A 16719-nucleotide genomic window follows, 5' to 3' on the forward strand; every position below is an offset into this window, starting at 1 on the left:
AGGAGTCTGATGTGCTGAGGGCACTGACATGGGGGGACACCATTTATAGTGAGCTTGGATCTCTTTGATGCCTTAGAATGGCTTTTGTCAGCCTGCTCCTGATGAAACAACCCCCTCTTCCACACTTCCTCCTTGTTCTCCTCTGCTTTTCCCCAGTGTCCCGTTTTTGCTGCCCTCCCAACCCCGAGAGCAGCAGCGGGAGTCATGTCCCTTGTTGTGCTGACTACTGTCCTGGCTGAGCACCCCTGAGTCCTGTCTCTCCTGGGAAAAGCTGGCTCTGCTGCTTTAGGGCTCATTACACCCTCCAAACCCTCTTCTGTGCTTTTGTAGCTTCTTGGGTTTTCCCTGGCCTGGCTCTGAGCAGATGATTGCTCCTGCCCAGGGGTAAGAGCTTAACTTCACCCTGAGTCCTACTCTCATTTAGGGCCAGATGGTTTTTCAAACTTGCCACCTTCTTTTTAATCCTGTATTTTTTTCTAAAATCAAGAATTTTAATCTTGCATCCCCTTTAAACCAGTATTATCTGCAACTGTGTAACTTGTTAGCTATTTCAGCATTCAAGGAAATGTCCCAAGACCAGGACTTGAAGGAATCAGGATTATGGAGAGGCCTTGAATTTCAGAAGAGAACCACAGACAGCTGCATCCAGCTTATATTAATTTATTTGTTCTCCTTATGGGAATGCCAAATGCAATGCTGCCAAAAGCTTCCTCTCTGCTGGAATCTAAGCCTAGGACTCTCTTTGCTTTCCCTCTTAGAAGACTTTTGGTATTAGCACAGAAGAAATCTGATTGCTGTGATTTAAACTGAATTTAATTTGGACAAAACTATGCTGCCTATTACTGACCACTTGTCAGAGGTTAATTATCTTGGAGCTGCTCAAAAATACTTTATTTCAGCCATTCCCTCCTTTTTTGTCAATCATTAGACTAGAAATGTTTACTGGCTCCCCCTCAGCCTAGTTAAGATTTCAAATATACTGTCTGATGAATCTGGGATTGCTTCACCACTTGAAGAGATCCTCTGTGATTAAAGCCATTGGGTCCAATTAATTTGAGATGATTCAACAGCCGCATGTTTTCTCCCCCAGTGACAGTGGGCAGGTGGCCCCTTTTGCAGAGGAGCCTGTAGGTGTTTGTCTCTCTCTGAAGCAAAGATCTGCAGGCAAAGAAGGAAAGGCAGTCCTGCCTTTCTCTTTTCCCCCATGGAACCCTCCAGAGCACAGCCCCCAAAAGAATCCAGCCCAGGAGAAAGCAGGAAAATCAGCATCATCTTTAAACACCCCTCCAATGTAATCATGCTCCAGCCAAGGCATTACTGAGGATTTTTTCCAACTGGAACCAAATCAGTTTCTCTATTTGCCTTCAAAACAGGCCTGTTTACACAGCAACATTCAGCTGAGATACCAGAACTGGGTATGGAAGAAAACCTGTCCAGCAGATGCTTTGAGAAATACAAATAATCAAATAATTGATTGCTTCCAAAAAACTCCTATGGCCAGAAAACTCAAGAATGCTAAAAAAAAAAAAAAAAAAAAAAAAAAAAGAAAGAAAAAAAAGGAAGGAAGCAGCAGCAGAGCCTCTTGCAGGCACCTGCAGAAACATATTCCTGGCACTGCATACACCAGTGAAGGGATGCTGGATAACAGGAGAGGGAGGAAACAATCTGATCAACCTCTCCAAAGTTTGACTAAGCTGTAGACTTGGTGTGAGCACAGCCTTCATTGTCCCACAGGAGTCTCTGTGCTGCTGCAAGGACTTTCACAGCTGGCAGGGGCACAGAGGGTGCAGCCCTCAGTGCTGGGAGCTGCAGTGCAGAGCCAGCTCCAGCCAGGAACCTCTGCCTAAATGATTGCCCCTTGGCTGGAAGTGACACTTGGGATGGCCAGGGGTTTATTTCCTGTCACTTGTGCTTCACAGCACAGCCCTGGGACAAATGGCCTCCCTCACACATCCAGCAAGGCAAGCAGTGCCAAGATCAGGTGTGGAAAGCACTTTCACAGCATTGTCACACAGAGCATGTCACCTTTGGAGAGCACTTTGTATGCAACTGCATCACAGCCCATAAAACAAATCAGGGATTCCCATCACCAAGAAGAAACCTGTCCCTAATCCAACATTTACCTCAATAAAGGATAACACTGACTCTACACACCTGCAAAGTCAATGTGCCATAAATCACTATCAGAGCTTTCCCTTTTCAAAGAGAAAGAATATTTTTTCTATGAATTAACTTCAGAGAAATGCAGGCTTAATAGATGAATCATAGTTATCTGTTAACTTCAAATAATTTCAGGTATGTCTGGCATCCTTGAATACCTACAGTAAGGTAAAATTTGTCAGCATATTCTCTACAGAGTCACCTGATATTGACAGAAGGCTTGAAATACTTATGTTTGAGTAAAAAAGGTGAGAAGGTTGGGTGAATTATCTGAACTACGATGTAATGCTCAGCCTTGTTGCAGGTTTTGAAGTTCTCTGCATGCAGAGAACACACTTCCCCGCAGCCTCTTGCTCAGCTGAAATAACTGGAAGAAACTTAAACCAATTACCAGAGGTGAGCTTGGATCTCTGCTCCAGGAATAACACCCTGCTGCTTTTACTGCTTGTACATTGCTTTTCACTTCCAGTGGCACTGGGGCAAAATGTGCTGGGCTCCCTCTTTGCATGAGAGGTTGACAAAGCCACAGGGAAACCTGCACTTTTGTAACACTGTGAGCTGGAGTTTAAAGCTTTCCCAAATAGCAGCAGTGCCCTTCTATTCCAGGCAGTTTAACAGCAAATTCCACAAAGCAGTCTCCAGCATGGGAAAATTCAGTCTATAAATGACTAAAAAATACCCCCTGCTTCCTGCATGGCAAATTAATAGAGATGTGTGGCTTGAAAAGAAAAATTCACAGCCAAGTTTGTCCCTGGTGTTATGAAACCTGTCACAGCACTGACAGAAACTGCCTGGCTCCCAGCTTTTAGTTCAGTACATCCCCTGTCCCACCAAAGCTGAGATATGCACACAAGAGGATGAAAATACCAGGACAAATCATCCAATCTCTGCTTTGGAAAGAAAGCAACATCATGACAAAAAGGTACCAAGGGTAACTTTTCTTCTACAGTAGCTTCCAGAGCACAGCACAGAGAGGAAAAAGAAAGAAACATTTCAGCATTGCACAGCTCCAATTAATGTCATTTGGAGCATGAAAACAATTTATTCTTGAAAAAATTATAAAGCATTAAACCTGTATATCAGTCAGGCCAGTTTCAACATTAAAGCCTTGCCTTGGGCAGTTTTCTTAAGCAAGGAGAGGGAAAAGCTGTTCTTCCTCTGTTTTTTACAGAGAGTGAAATGAAACAAGAAGTAGGGGCTGGAGAAAAAGAACACATTTTCACATTGTTCAGGTATGCTACAGATGAAAAGGGCAGTGCAGAATTGGTCTATGCCCCCAAATATCTAAAGTCACAGGTAAGAACTCGCCATACAATGAGACTGAAAATACATTAAGAAAACTGGTCTTTAATACAAGAATAAATGTGCCACCCAAAATATTTCAGATTAAACCTGCAATTTCATAACGACAAAGAATAAAATCAAACGCAGCAAGAGACCTTAAAAAAGGCAAGTCTGCTGAGGACCCAAAGGCTGAAGGCAAGGACTGCCCAGAGAGACCTCACAACAGGCAGTAAATGTTGAATACAACCAAAATCCCTTGTTATTAGGGGGTGAGTATATGGGGATGGCTCTGGGCTGATGATTCAGCCTCCTCCTGGTGGAGGAAAAAGTGCATTTAGAGGACGTAAGATCACACAAACCAGAGTACATTTCTTGACTCCGTAGGTTCAGCAGCTTGGCACAGGCACCTTGCGCTGTCTCAGAGCATCCCAGCTGCCAAAGCCATGGGTAGGGGGAGAGTCACTGCTGCAGATTTTTCCCTGTGTGGATGCCCAGTGTTTGCACAGTGAATGTCTCCTTCCTCCCTCTGGCACAGCAATGATCTCTGCTATTTGAGTGTCTGTTTGAACATTCCCTTCTTTGACACACAGTCGTTTCCAGTGTAGCCACAGTAACACCAACAGAAGATATTTAACAGAATTTAACATGTGCAGAGCTGCATGGATCTGTTTAGTAATTTATCCTAACCACATATCACAAGTGATGATTTACCTCATTCTGTTGCCATGTTCTTTCAGAGCCCATACTTGTCCCTGTGTTTTCTTGCAGGAGTATATATCACAGGCAACACCTTCAGCAGGCATTTGTCAAGTTACCTGACCTGAAAGAAAATATTTCTATAAGCTGCCATGGTCATAATGCCTGAGAACCCCAGAAAAAATTAATAAACAGTTGCTGCAGTGTAGTCTTCATGTACAGGTAGAGATCTCAGTTATAGGGAGCTTAAAGGTGGATTGAATTCACTGAACACTACCAGGTAAGGTTTAGACATCCACCTCAAGAAAATCACTAAATCTCCTGCAAAAGCTAATGAAAGGGATCTACTTCTGGAGGTCACTTACATCCCAATATTCCTAACAGAGGAAGGATGCACTACCTGCTGAAGCTCAGTCAGACTTTCCCTCTTAGGAAATTTCAGAAGACCCAAATGGAAGTTTAGGCTTCATGCCTTATTTCTGCATGCTTAGACTGCAATCCCCCCCTATTTCAGGATATCCAAGCAGATTTTCCATGTCTGACTGAGAGGATCATTTTTCTTCCTCCAGGAAAGGGTCCAGGTGTACAGAGGGTACAGTAAATGAGGGACCCATCCTAACCCAGTTTGTGAAACTTTCCATTAAAGCCCTTTTGGTGAATAATTGTAAACAAGAAAGAAAATTGTAAGCTGCAGCATGACTTGCAGCTTTAAAGAATTCCCTTTTTCCTCTGGATAAATGAGTGACTTGGACAGTGAGCAGACGTGCAGATGTCAGCCTGCCCATCACCAGCCCTTCCTTGGGGTGTCAGCAGCAGGCAGGATGCTGAATGCTCACATTCCTACCTGTGACATCTCCAGCAATGGGATGTCAGTGGTGAGGGAGACACCACACACATCTGCTCATCCAAGCTGCCCAACAATGGGAAGCACTGGAAATAGGGATGGAGCTCGTGGAAAAGCAAAGAGCACAACACAAACCTGTTTTGGATTACCCAGGTCCCATCAGACCCACCAGACTGGACACCAGGACCAGTACAAAAGAACACAAAGCACAGGAAAGCTCCTGCATAGGTATTTAAAATCAAGTTAGAGCTTTTTCTGATACTTCAGCAGTAAAGCATCATCTTCAGCTGTGCTTTGCTGATGAGTAAAGTGTACTATTAAAAAGTTTAGTAGTTATTTTCTTCCCACTAAACAGATTCCTCCTTGCCCCTCTTTGCTCCCTCAATTATTTTTGTTCATGATACCTCTTCAGTGTTGGAATACTCCAAATTTGCATAACAAATTTTATTTCACTCCTTTTTCTAGAAACTTTATTGCCCTTACTAAGCCCACACAACAGTGAAACAATGACATGCCTCAGCCTTTCAAAAGGGAATAATTTAACTCACTTGTGTACCTAAAAGCTTGGACTTAGAGGGTCCTAAATGTAAGGCAAACACATCTGTTAAATACTATAGAATCCTGGAATGGTTTGGTTGGAAGAGATCTGAAATCCCATCTAGTGCCACTCCCTGCCATGGCAGGGACACCTTCCAATATCCCAGGCTGCTCCAACCTGGCCAAAATCCAACCTGGCCTTGGACACTTCAGGAATCCAGGGGCAGCCACAGCTGCTCTGGGCACCCTGTGCCAGGGCCTGCCCACCCTCCCAGGGAACAATTCCTTCCCAATATCCCATCCATCCCTGCCCTCTGGCAGTGGGAAGCCATTATGTTTTCCTAAACTATAAGCTGAATTACTGTGAGACCACCTAACTAGAGAAAATATAGTTTGGAGAACATTTTTGGAGTACGGTATTCCTCTCCGTATTTGTCCATCTCAGGGTAATGTGGGGGGTTTGAATCATGTGCTAGCAGCAGCTGTTCTGAATTAGAAAATGTTTTCCCCCTAGCATCTCATTGCACACCTTCCCACTGCCTTTTCTTCTCATCCAGGCTGCAGCCTGAGCTGGCACAGGTTTCAGACACATCTTCAGAGGCTCTAACCCATTTTGGCAGCACATGTGACAGGTTTATGGCAGTCCCCAAGAAAGGCCCATCTCCCGCTCTCCAGAGCACCTCTCCTGAAAGCTTTGGCTTCCTCCCTCCAACATAGCTCAGGTGCTGAAGAGGGACAGAGGAAGAGGGATGAGACATAGAGTCCTACTTCCCTGTGGACTTCAGGGGTTACCTGGAATTTGAGGGTTTCACTGCAGGCAGTAACTAATTCCAGTCATGGACTGACCAGAATTCCAGCAGCTGTTCCAGATTCCTTCTTCTCATATAGAAATGTGGAGCAGAAAAAAAAAGAAATTTTTTGCTGTCTGAAAAACAGATGAGGAGGGTTATGCAATGTCCAATGACAACTCTAAAGGAAGATTGTGTTCACAGTTTCTGTGGTATGGAGCTATGTAAAGCATGACTCAAGTCATTTAATCTGGTTTTTGTAACAGTCGACAATAAATTGATTAGTAAATAGATGAGGTTGTGTTAAATATATGCACTAGAAAACTAAGACCTTCATTTTCTAAAGTGCATATATTTCTTAACTTTCTCAAAACTAAGTTCTCCATTTTTAATGGAAGGGCATTTTTAATGTTCTCTCCTCCCTTGCAGATTGAATTTTTTATCAGCTAACATGTATTTGAGTGGAATTGGTGTGCTGCTCATGAAGAAAATCTAACCTGAAATAGCTTTTCAGAGAGCTTAAGCAGTATCTTGGAATTGATTGATTTGAATACACAATTCACAAACTCTTAGATTGCCTTTTTAATATCTCTCACCAACCCTGCACAAGCTACAAACATCTCCAGACACTCTGGAATTTTCTTACACCCCAAAGGCAAAGTGCGTGCTCCACAAAGAAACAATCCATGCCAGCATTCCAACTTCTACTCCATATACTTGGGAACATCAGGTTGAAAGGGAAAAAAAAAAAACCAAACAGGATTCAGAACACTCTTATTAAAAGGTCAGGTCTGTGCTTTTGCCTGAGCTGTGCTGAAAGCTGAATTTTAGAGATGAATTCACAGGAATGGTTCAGTCCCTATGACCAGTATAAAAAAGAAATCTTCAGTGTATCAGAAAATTTCAGTTGTTTTAACAGAACACTTGGAATGAGCCAATATTTGAAGAATCCATACCAAAGCTGTGTAGGGTTTTACAAACCAAGGACGTGCTAAAGACAGACTGAAATTACTAGGGAACTAATATGTTCTGTGGCCTTTACTGTAGGCCAGGAATAAAGAATTAATCTCATTCTGGGGTGGCTGCTGGGATATGAGTCACTTTTACATTTGCTACTTAGATAGATTCCCCAATGATGTCTGCAACACACCTACATTACACCCCACACAGAAGGTAAACAATTTATTCTTCATCGCTGGCTGTCACTGCTGCAATCACAACAGGATAGAGCTCCATTTCCTAAATGGAAGAGGTGAGAGAAGGAATGCAGTAATGCAAATTGATAATGTAAATTTTGAGGGTGACTTTGGAATACTGGTGGCTTTGCAAACCTAGAAAATACAAAATAGAATCCCTATAAAATACACAAACCTAATAAACACTATATGAACAGTATTTACTAGAACCAGTGTAAAGCACCCGTGGATCTGGTCCAGCAGGGTGGCCCTCGACTGGATAATCCATCGGCGCCTGATGGATACTGACAGCTCCACCAAAGAGACAGGAGGACGCTCAGGCTGCTTTAACCCTCGAGGGTTTATTGAGGGTGAGTCAAAGGATGAAGGAAGAGAGAAAGGCACAGGGAGACAAGCACCCAAGAAGGGAGCTGCCTCTGAAAGCCCCAAGGGAAGGTGGGGCTGGGGTATATAACTGCAGAGGAATGGGAGTGGTTAGGGTACAAACAGGCCAATAGGGAAAGGGCTAAGGGGAGGAGCAACACCTAACCAATGAGAAAATGGGGAAGGAGTGGTTTTGCAGAGGGAACCAATGGAGGTAACAGAAACCAAGAACTTACTAGAACAGGGGAGTAGATCAATTGCTGATTGGCATGAACGAGGGAGGGTACAACATTTGATGAGCAGAGCCACTTACACTTGTGTCGCCTCCCATGGTAGTGCAGCGGCCCCTCCCACAAACCAGGAGCTCACACATGCTGGGCTTTGTCTCTGTTTTTTTGTATAAATTTGTAGGAAACAACTGAGTCAAACTCTCTACAGTACTCCAAGCACTTTGGTATAAAAAATAAAGATAAAGCAATAAATAAAGAGCAAGGCCTTGTGTGAAAAGTTTGTGCACCTAACTGGAGAAGGATGAAATACTGACACCTATTAAATCCAGTGCTCTAAATGTAGCCCCAGGACCTCCACAGCTCTGCTGGCCAGAAACTGGAAAGAAGCACTGGGGAGGGATCACTTCATATTGACCCTGCCTCTCACGCTTTTCTTTAAAGCTCTTCTGAGGATACAGAGCCACAGTTAAAGCAAATGCCCCCAGCCCTACGTAGCTTGGAAGAAAGGAAAACTCCATTAGCTCTTGTCTCCTCCCTTCTGTGCATTTTACGTTCACTTAAAAATTAAAATATCCAGGAGTAGGTGATATGAATTAAATCCCATCATGTTACAAGTTAACAAGTCTAATTCTTTTTCAGGTCAATCTGGGCACATTCTGGGACATATTTTAGAGCAGGATGATGGTTACACCAAAGTTGTGGGTTCAGTCCCTGGAAGGGCCATTCATTTAAGAGCTGGACTTGATGATCCTTGTGGGTGCTTCCAACACAGAATATTCTGTGATTCCATCACATTCCAGTTTTCCGGGCATGTTTTGCCTGAGACATTACAATTAAGCTAATCAGAATACATGGCATACCCTAAATAATAAGAAAACTTAGTCCTATACAGCAGCCACAACTTTCCCAAGCATTTGCAAGCTCTTTCCCCAAGCTCTTTTTGATGATGGCACAGTGCATGAGGAAACTGCATATTCTTTGTGTCCCACCTGAGGAGCAGGCTTCCCCCACAGAAAATGGCTGTGAAAACTGTGTTGGCTTTGGGGGATTTTACAGAGCCATGACAAACTTGTGTCCTTTCACAAGCCCCAACAGAGCTCCATCCTGCAGCGTGAGTAGGCCAACAATGAATCACCTGCAGGAGGACAAGACAAACCACTGAAGCGCACATTCCAGGTAGATGAACTATAGAACAATTTCTATTCATTATTTTAGTTATTTCTGGAAGAAATGAGCCACATAAGCAGCAGGTGCATATGCTAATAGAATGACTTCATGATTTAATTAAGCCATATTTCCCTACAGAATAATTACATATGTTGTTTATTCAACTTCTTCAAAGGCCATTTAAAAAAATGCAATCACATTCATTCCTGGCTGAAAATAAAAGATCTCAAGAACTTCCAACACACAAAAAATATTAGTGAACAGACTTAGTAGATCCTGCACATACCCAATGAACAGTTGCTATGCACAATGCCATATAGGAGCTTGTCTAACAGATGGTGTTATCCCAACTCCCATCAAAACCTGTCTGGTCTGATCCCACCCAGTGTGATGTGTGAAGAGATATTTTACATTGGCTGCCTAGGCTGTAAGAAAACTAGGAGTTCTGAGGTTTAGATTAGATATTAGGAAAAATCCCTTCATGGAAATGGCTGTAAAGCAATGGAACAGGATTCCCAGGGCAGTGGTGGGAGTGCTCAGCCATCCCACCACTGGGATGTTGGAATTGGGTGGAGTTGATGAGGCACCTGAGGACATGTTTTAGTGGTGAACAGGGTGGTGCTGGGCTGATGTTTGGACTGGATGATACTAAAGGTCGTTTCCAGCCTTAACATTTCTGTATTTCTGGTCTAACCCAGCAGATATTGCAAAGCAACATCTGAAATAGAGACTACAGACCCTAAAGAAGATAAATTTAAAGAGATGAAAATTTTCTGAGCTTAAGCCACAAATACAGAATTTTCCTCAAAGGACAAGAGTGGTCTTATCCCAGATGAGTCCTGCTGATGCACAACTTTGTCCTGCTTCTGGCCTGGATTCCCCAAGACTTGGAGCAGCCTGGGATAGTGGAACATGTCCCTGCCCATGGCACTGGATTGGCTTTAAGATCCCTCCCAACCCAAACCATTCTGTGATCCTCTCATTTTCTCCTGTCAAAAAAAAAAAAAAAAAAAAAACAAAAAAAAAAAAAAAAAAAAAAAAAAAAAAAAACAAAAAAACAAAACATTACTGTGTGGACAATATTAAGATTACAGCACTGAAAATGATGATGCAGCCAACAGCCACTTGTTGTTTCTTTAGGTACATTGACAGATTTATCTCTGTGCTTTGCCAATTCACTGCAGTGGAAGGCAGAGAATTTCAGGCTGAACAAGCTAACTCACAGGCAGTGGAAGCCCTCAGACCTGCAGGCAACTTAGCCAAATATAACACTGACATCTAGAAGCAGACACAGAAGCAAACGGCCAAATTCAAACTCACTGCTGTGGATTCAAGGCCTCTCCTCCAAACTGTACCCAGACATTGCTGCTGAGCTTCCTCAAAGGATGCAAATCCCTCTCTCCAGGAGAGACTGCTTTAAATTTCATCTCTGAAAAAGAAACTTCTTTCATTCTTAAGGAGAATAACTCACACCAAGTGATGTTTAACAGAAGAAATTTTAGGCATTTTTTAAAAAAATCCTTATTTGTGCAAAACTATACAAATCCAGGTTCCATTGCATCTGTCTTAAATATGACTCCACTGGAGAGACATATTTCCCAGAAAATAAAGATGGGAAGACGTTCTATATTGCAGAAGAGATGTGGCAAATGTGTGTCACATAGCTATTAAATTGAAAAATGGAACTTGCAGTAAAATCTGAGGATGTTTTCAAAAGCTAAAAGCCACATTTTCTCTTGCTTCACTTGTGCAGGCACAACTTTCATAAAATATTTCAATAAGGTATTTATTTTTTTCAAGATGCTCTCTGTCCATTGTCCATGTGAGATCTGTTATTTTCTGTCAGTGTAGCACTTCTGGAAAAGCTACTTCAGCAAGTTTCTCAGAAGTGAGGAGTTTGTATAAAAAAAGGTTTGCAAAGAAGAGCTAGCAAGTGCAACTTACAGGCCAGATGCTGGTCTGCCTGCAATCTTAAGAATAAAAAATAAAGAAATAATATTTTCCAAGCACATGATTTATCTTGAAGCAGCCAGAAATCAGGGAAACAGGGCATGTAGCAGTTTGGGGTTTTTTCTCCCTTAAAGCAAAAATTTGATTTTAGAAGCACATGTACAAATCTAACTTACCCAATGGCTTTCCCAGTTCCTCAAACTCGCAAAATACCCAATAAAAAAATCTAAAGCAAGAATAATTATTATATTGGCAGAAATTGGCACAATGGGTAATTTTGCTAGGATGAATCAGAGCCATGATGGAGTCTTTCTGTACCTACACAAATGTCAAGTCATTTGAAGTATTTTCTTTACAGTTTTATTACACACATTAATATAGTTCGTGGGTTATTTGCTCTGCATATTTCAATCTTAACCCCAAACAGAGCTAATGCAGGAGATATTAATACCAAAACCATTGAAACTACATGAGCTGCCCAGGAGGCTGTCAGTCCAAAGAGTGTATAAATGAACTGCTGACAGGGAAAATGGCCACTCTGGAAAATACAACTTTTTAGAAAGGTCTTGCCAATCTCAAGACTGTATTCAAAACTGTAGCTAAAAAGAAAATCCACTGCCCAGGGAGAATAACCACGAGCAAATATCTGTGGTCCAACTGTGTAAGAGATGCAAGAGGAGATTTTGAGAAGAATTGTTTTTAGGTTTATCACATGTTTTATCAGTAAACTTCAAGCAGAATTGCTTGAGCATTTTCTCATGTTCCTCTTTCGGCCCCTTCTTTTTCTACATAATACTAATGCATTTTTACAGATAGTTCTTCTGTCAGCGCTCCTCAAAATTTGACACCTGGGCTCAAAAATTGCTTGGTTAGAATTTTCTAAATTAAAGCATTCTTATATTCCATGATCAACACTGAGATCAGAAAGTGCATTATATTCTGCAAGAGGAATCCAGGCCCAGTTTGCCCTCTCTGACCACACAGTTCTCAGAAAACACACTCGGCAAGTAATGAATTTTGCTTGCCATCAATTTCTGTCCTGTATTAGTTCTACAGCCCAGTTACAGAAATGATTTAATAGGATAATAACAAGAGCCCTTTTTGCCTTTATCATCTCCAGCTGGGGCTAAATCACTCATCCTTGCACAGCCTCATTGTGCTCTGAGAGCAGATAAGTGGGAAAGAAAACAACAGAGACCTCTAATTCCAGCTGAAATGAGTGTATTTTCACCAGAAGAGGTCTTGATCTTGAAATGGGAAATGTGCACACCAGGATTCTGTACTTTAGTTTGCCTCTTTCACATTTAGCCTTCAGTCTGAAGGGGATTTAGCCTAATGACATCTAAGATCTTATATGACACCGAGTTTTTCTTCCTAAACTAAGAAAAAAATGTTGTAAGAAAATTAAGGTCGTAAAAGCTGGATTTTGGACAAATTTTGAGACACTACAGAATTTTTTTCCTTCAAAAAACACTCAGTTTCAAATCACTAAGACATCGAAGAATATGCTAATAAAGGGAATTGTAGTCTTTATGATGAAAGAATTCCCAGCTTCCTCTGATCTTAATATACACAAATGATGAGAAGTATGAAATAAATATAAACTGACTTCAGAACAAAAATTTACTTAAAAAAAGAAACACAGCACTGCAGAATGTCCCCAAATGTGTGCCTGAAGTTGCTCAGAAAATGCCTCTGTGTCACCTAATCTCCTGCCTTCATAAGATTAACAGTTCTGCTCCCAGAACAGAAGAGTAACTTGTAAATCTGTTAGAGCTCACTGCACATTTACTGTGGAAAAACACCAAATTCTTTTTTTTTTTTTTTCCCCTTTCTCTCCTGGTATTTACTCAGAATACATTTCTGGCAAATTTAGTAGCTAATCCTCGTCCTCTTCTTTCTTACTAAGTTGTTTAAACATTATAAGCTGATATATTATTACACATATTGGTGAAAATATTCAGAATTTGAATTCTGTTCTTCTCATTAGAAAAGTCACTCTACACAGATCAGGGTTTTATGATCCCCCAAGTCCAAATTTACAAAGGCAAGTGATGCCACTAAGGAATGTATGGGCTTGCTGAGGGTAGATTTTTTTTCCTTCATGAGACACAATTCCTTCCTATTGCCTTTTGGATGACATGCACTGCACTGGATATTTGTTTTTGCTAGGTAAAAAAATGATTGCTTGAAGTACATTGGGTTTGTCATATTGATCTACTGGATTTTTCTAGCAATCCTATTTTGAGAGTATTATCTGTGCTAAAATAACAGTCAGAATGTATTGGGGAAAGAAGGCTTGAAAAACCTTTCTAGCAGAAATAGATATAGTCAAGCTGAAGATCTCTAATATTACTCAGATTTTTGGAATCCGACAGATGCAATTTCATTTATTGAGTGCTGTCTTTGTGTTTTGCAGCAGGAAGACATCAAGAACAAAATAAAACTGATTTATAAGGCAATGCACATAGAAACAACGTGCATTTAGAAATCTGATTTTATGATTTCAGCCCAGGCAAATTTCAATACATCAAGACACACCAGAAGGAGCTGATTGCTGTGGTACTTGTCAATATTTGATGATAAACATCTCCCACAGGGACTATGTAACTTTTTTTGGCTGACTTTCATGTGTATGCCCAATTTGTAAAACCCAGAGTGAGGAAACACTCACCTGACAATGTTTTGTCCATCATATGACTTGAAAACAAATTATCTGAGCAGGCCTTTGAAGTGTGGTCCAGCAGAAAACATAACTGAAAACACAAAGGTGTCACCTTTGGCAGCATTGCTGTGGGTCACTTCATTCAGAGCAGGTCACTGGAAACAATTAACAATTTCTCCTGGACGAGCTCCTGTGGGCACAAAGAACACCTTCCCAACAGGGAACCCTGAAAGCAGGTCCTTCACAAATGGGACCTGCATAAAGAGGAGATCAGGAAATGTGAGACAGGGAGCAAAAGCTGTTTTCAGGCCCCTTTTCTGTACCCCCCTGAGGCTGGCTGCTCCAGCTGGCTGCACATCCATGACAGGAACTTGGGGTGTCTCTGGGATTAGGACAGGAGAGAAGAAGGACCTTTTCCTCAACTGCTGCTCTGCACTGGGCCTGCACTGCTCTCCTGATGAGAGGAGAGGCAAAGGGCTCCATACGGTCCTTTCCTGGAGGATGAACACACAGAGCACAACCCTCAACCCCCTGGCTGTGTAAGAGCCACAGAATCACAGAGTGACAGAAAGGTTTGATTGGAAGGGACCTTAAAGACAATCTCATTCCTGCTGTGTGTAGGGACACCTTCCACTAGACCATGCTTCTTCCTAATATGTAATTTAATCCCACCCTCTGGCAGTGGGAAGCCATTCCCCTGTGTCCTGTCACTCCATCCCTTGTGGAGAATCTCTCTCCATCTGCTTTGTAGCTCCTTTGGGTGCTGGTCTCAGGTCAGCCTCAAGCTTCTCCAGGCTTGCAGACAGCGCCAGCTTTGCTCTCCAGGTCAGAGCAGAGCTCAGACAATGTGGTAGCTCTGCTTCTGGCTGTCAGGGAATGCAGACTGCGGGGTCAGAGCAAGCATCTGCCTGTTCTCTGCCTGCAGTAAAGTGGGATCAATTCACCTATAGTTAGGGAATAGGGTCACTTTGATCCTCAGCTGCATGACTATCTTACAGACACAATCTATGAGAACAGTGGAGAAAGGGAATCCAGGAGGAGGAAGACACAAGCAAAGCAGATCCCCAGAAGCAGCAGAGGAACAGTTGGGAGATGACATGAAGTTCCACCAAAACTTGTGGAACTTTATTTATTTGCCTTGCAAAATAAAGGTCTGCTCTATTTTTTGGAGCTAATAAGGGAGAAGCAGACGTGACTGTGGGGCTTTGCTTGTCTTCTCTCTCCCTCAGTGTCTGGGGAACAGAGCTGCCCTCCTTTTGCATCCCTGCTGAGGGGCTGGGGATCAGAGCAGTGCCACAGTGCACTGCTGACAGCGAGCTGGGAGGGCTGGGAGTGCAGGAAGCACCTGCAAGAGGCTTAGACAAGAGGCCACTAATCCATTGCTGAGCCTCAGGAAAGGTGCTTTCCCATACTTCTGGGAGATGGGACACTGAGGGAATCAACCCTCTTGAAGCATTATCCAGATGAGGATTCAGTTTAAAGCAATCATCCAGGCTCTTGCTGTAATTGATGCAAAGAGAGAAACACCACCAGAGGTGACTCAGCCCAGCACTTTGAGACAATTACCTGAGGATGATGTGAGCCACCCTCAGGAAGTGCCTGTTCTTCCCTATCAGTTATTGAATGAGGCCAAGGCCAGCATCACCTTGGGTTAGGGGAATCTGAACCAACAATTACAGAAAATCAAACAAAGACTTGTTTAGCTAAGGAGTTGATCCCAGAGACTTTTCAGACATGTAGGAGGTATGGACAAAAATGTCCCAAGTGGACATTTCTTCTTGCTGATATCACCTCCATATTTTACTTTTGTCTGCAGAAAAGCAGAAGCAAGGATCAGGAAGGCTGGCCTGCTTCATTCTTCAAGAGATACAGAGAGTGAGAGTGAGGGGAGAGAAAACAGAGGTATGTGTGTGCACCAAAACGTAGCTCCAGGGTGTCTTTGAAACACTTTGGTAGGGCCCTCCACATTGTTCTGCCTTTTTCTACAATCTGCACTTTCAATCTGCTCCTTTTTTTTTTTTTTTTTTTTTTTTTCATTCAGTGAGGCATCAAGGATAGAAGGAAAAGACAAATAATACTGGGTTCAAGATTGGTTAACAAGCAATTAATGACACTTTTCTGTCATGGACATATGTGACTAATCACCAAATAGTCACACATTAGCATTTCTAAAGTTTCAAGTGTCCAGCAGGTTGAAGGAGGTGATTCTCCCCTTTTTCCTTGCTGAGATCTCACCTTGAGTGCTGCCTCCGTCTCTGGGGTCCCTGCACAAGACAGACAGGACCTGTCTTGTTACAGAGGAGATTCTCCAAGGGCTGGAGCCCTTCTGCTCTGGAGTGTCTGAAGGGGCTGATAAAAAGGAGGCAGAGGGATTATTAACAGCACAAGGGTCAATGGTTCCCCACTGCCAGACAGCAGGTTGAGATCAGATGTTAGGAAGGAATTGTTCCCTGGGAGAGTGGGCAGGCCCTGGCACAGATGCCCAGAGAAGCTGTGGCTGCCCCTGGATCCCTGGAAGTGTCCAAAGCCAGGTTGGACTTTGGGACTTGGAGCAGCCTGGGACAGTGGAAGGTGTCCCTGCCCATGGCAGGGGTGGCACTGGATGGGCTTTATGACACAAACCAGTCTGAGATTCCATGGTTTCTATCATTCTATAATTAAGTTACAGCAGGAACTTTTCATTCATGACAGAGTATCCTGGGGGAGAAGGATGGACCTGTCTCTTTGCAGTAACCACAAACACAACAGAAGAACAGAAATATAAAATTGCCACATCCATGGGCTTAGCACAATGAAACAAATCAGTGGAATTCCATTTCTAAACCTCAAGTCTGTCCCA

At 42.6% G+C, this 16719-nt stretch overlaps 1 long non-coding RNA gene across 1 annotated transcript; it reads right to left on the minus strand.

The window, feature by feature from the left end:
* Positions 1-12460: 12460 nt before the first annotated feature.
* Positions 12461-16361, minus strand: LOC128791771 (uncharacterized). Its single transcript, XR_008432136.1, has 3 exons — positions 16116-16361; positions 13890-14134; positions 12461-12594 (listed from the first exon to the last, which is right to left on the minus strand). It is a non-coding gene; the product is annotated as an uncharacterized LOC128791771 (long non-coding RNA).
* Positions 16362-16719: the final 358 nt, after the last annotated feature.

The sequence above is a fragment of the Vidua chalybeata genome, chromosome 8, assembly GCF_026979565.1.
Source record: "Vidua chalybeata isolate OUT-0048 chromosome 8, bVidCha1 merged haplotype, whole genome shotgun sequence".
Taxonomy (NCBI): domain Eukaryota; kingdom Metazoa; phylum Chordata; class Aves; order Passeriformes; family Viduidae; genus Vidua; species Vidua chalybeata.